The 3331-nt window shown below is 50.4% G+C and overlaps 1 pseudogene across 1 annotated transcript; it reads right to left on the bottom strand.

Moving 5' to 3' along the window:
* Nucleotides 1-428: 428 nt before the first annotated feature.
* LOC308261048 (plakophilin-4-like) lies at nucleotides 429-2550 on the bottom strand (annotated as a pseudogene). Its single transcript has one exon. The product of its transcript is annotated as a plakophilin-4-like (transcript).
* Between the last annotated feature and the right edge of the window lie 781 nt (nucleotides 2551-3331).

The raw sequence follows: 3331 nt of genomic DNA, 5'->3' as shown, positions 1-3331 counted from the left end.
GGAGGAGGAGAGCAGAAAGAGGAAGAGGAGAGGAGAAGAGGAGGAGAAGGAGGAGGAAGAGGAGGAGGAGAGGAGGAGAGGAGGAGGAAGTGAAGGAGGAGGAGAGCTGTATGTTGGGAAAGAGATCATTCCCAGAGGTCTGGAATCCATGGCAGACAGGCTGTGGAGGGCCACATAGTCCACTATGACTAGGATCCAGGGTGACAAGGGGAAGTGGCAGAGATAAAGGCATGGGGACCAGGTCTTAAGGACCACAAAGGTCCAGGAAAAAATACCTGGAGTTTATCTGGAAGACAAGAGGGCCCTGTAGGTGTGTTTAGAGCAGGCAAGAGTCTTGGCCAACCATATGTTTCAAAATAAATATTCTGGCTCTGGTGTAAATTGCGAGTTGGTCAAGTATAGACAGACTTTTAAACTGAGCAGAGAAAAGAGCTTAGAAATCTTGTCCAACCCCCTCACTTTGTTTTTTTTGTTTTGTTTTGTTTTTTGTTTTTTGTTTTTTTGGAAGAATTTATCTCTTAGGATTTTAACTCCAATGGTTTATATATCTGCCTTTAGAACAGTACTACACTGTTTCAATTACTGTAGCTTTATATGGTTTGAAATCAGAAAATATACATCTTCTAGCTTTGTTCTTCTTCAAGATTGTTTTGGGTATCTAGAGTCCATATTCCATATCAGGATAGACTTTTTCTGTAACAAGTTCCCTGACTTCTGCATCAATAGATTTTCTCAACAGTCGCAACAAAGCAGGAATCCCACCAACATTTTTCATTGCTATTTCATTTTCATCTGTAGACTTGCCAAAAACAAGGTTTCAGAGAGCACCACAAGCATTCTTCTGAACTTCCAAAACTCTGTGGCCCAAAAGGTCAACCGGATGCCCATACTCCTCCATCTTCACTTTGTTGTTGCCAATGCGCAGGTGCTGCGGGTAGGCTGCTGCACTTGCTTGGACGACGGGAACTGGTGTTGCAGCTTGTGAATGACTTCAGGCAACTCAGGATCGCGCCAGGCAAACTCCCTGGGGTCTTTCTGGATGCTGTCTACCGATGGGTATCTTGTGGTACCATCATCAGCTGGCAGTGCGTGCTGAAGCCTGTTATAATTGCACTCTTGTACTCGGTACTGTATTGGCCTGTAGGGTTCCGCGTAGGTAGCTGTTGTGTTCATAGCATAATTATTTCTTTGGTATGTAAGGGTACTTCGTTGACTGGAGGTCCTTTGTAGATTTCCAACACCTGAGCCTGTGCGGTACGATGCTGTCTGAGATCCTTGGGGCTCCACAGTACCGTGGTTTGGGCTACGGTACACTGGGCTGTAATAGGTTCTCCCATCATATATAGGAGTGATGCGCAAGTCAGGAGACACCGCTGAACGAAGGTCTTGCCCAAGCTGACTGTGCTGACTAGCACAGGAACTCCGTAAGCCTGTCAGGCTGTCTGGTCGAGGTGGAACCATCCTTTCGTACATGTCATACTGCCGTTGTGCAAACTGCTCCATGTCATGAACAGTCCTTTGCAGTGAAGGTCCCAGGTGCTGTGGTACGGCAGTCATCCCTGAGCGCTTGGGGGACGACGACCCCACCTGGCCTTGGGATGGGGAAGCTACTCGAGTCTGTACATCCGTCAGGGTCAGCAGGGACCCCACTCTGGTGGTGGTTTGGTATTGGGGGGTTGGTCCATTGGGATTGGAGGTTTGTGGGGAGGTGACTGAGCCAATCCGCCTCACAGCTGTTGGGGAGGCCGGTCTCTGCGAGTACGGAGAGGCTGCCCGCGGAGCGGGTAACGTGGTGGAGGAATATGCACTGGGGTTCAGAGGTCTGGAGTCGGTCACTGATGGAGAGTCAAATCCACTACCCAGAGAAGTTCTCAGTGACCCCCTTGAAGGAGACACGCCTGTGCTGATAACATAAGAAGGAGACTGTGATCTAGATGGAACGGAACTAACTCTTCTCATGGCCCGATTGGCTACTGATGGCTGAACCAGTGTTTGTCCTTCAGCTCTTGAGTTCCTCCCCAAATGGCTATTGGTTGATGCTATGAATTAATGCTGCTGTCTACTATCTGCCTTGCTCACATCCACTCTCGGAATAAGAATTCATTTGAGCTGAACTTCTTGAGTTACCAACGATCCCTCACTTTCATGGAGAGATGTCTGCTCTGGTGAATAGAGGGCTCCTTGTTCTGGCTCTGTCCTGATGAGATAGTTGTTGGGGTGGACAGTGTCAGAAACTCTAGGTTTGCTTACACCAGTATTTGGCACATCTGTTGATCTCCAAGGAAATGACTTCTCAGTTGAGCTGGTGCTGGCGATGCTTGGTGACTCTGCTCCAAGCCTACATCTTTCTAGCTGACTGGCAACAGTCTGCCTTTCCACTTCCAGTTCTCGGGTGAGTCGTTGAAACTGAAGCTCCTGCTCCTTCACGGAAGCTAGAATAGTGGTGGTGGCTGTGGTTTCGGGTTCCCTGCCTGGGCCAGTGGAGGCAGCTTCCTGGTGGGTCTGTGTTTGCCCCTCCTCCACCAATGAGGCCTGCTCAGGAGCTGGCATTCCTCTTTCCAGCTTAGGCAGCGGCCGTCGTCGCTCCAGAGATCAGGGACATCAGCGCCGAAGGGTCGCCGTTGTGGCACCCGAGAAAATTAAAAAAGTGCCGCGGCCGAGCGGCTGCCCGCCCCCTCCCCCAGAGAGGCTCTCCCACCACCCCCGGTGGCGGCGGCCAACTCGCCCCTCTACCCCGTGCCCATGGTGCTGCCTCCGCGGCCGGCGTCAACGCAGACTTAGCCCCGGAGCCCCCTCTACCGCCCAGAGCCCCTCACTTTGTTTTGTTTTGATATTGGATGCTAAACCCAGGGATTTGCTACCACTGAGCTATATACCCCTAGCCCTATGTTTAAATATGGTCTTGCTATGTTAAGAGTCTCATTGAATTGCTAAAGCTGGCCTTGAACCTGTGATCCTCCTGTCTCAGCCTCCCAAGTCCTAGGATTACAAGGGTGTACGACCATGCTGGCCAACTACCTTGTAATATGAGTAGAGACTAAGGCGCACACACACACACACACACACACACACACACACACACACATACACACACACACACACTTACTCAAGAACACAAAACAGGGATTCCATGGACTCAGTGAGCCTGCCATGTTTAGAGATAAGGAATTACTGAGTGCCTCCCCCCACTCAGATTAGTTGCCGACACGTGCATCTTCTTGGCACCCAGCCCAGCATACGCAGCGCATAAGTTTACATGCCAAGAGCCAATATAGAAAGGGCTTCTGCCCACGCCATCTTGTAGGATCTCCACCCCAGCCTCATGGGAGAC

This window comes from Muscardinus avellanarius (genome assembly GCF_963383645.1).
Source record: "Muscardinus avellanarius genome assembly, chromosome: 3".
Lineage (NCBI taxonomy): Eukaryota > Metazoa > Chordata > Mammalia > Rodentia > Gliridae > Muscardinus > Muscardinus avellanarius.
This window is presented reverse-complemented; position numbering and strand designations above follow the sequence as displayed.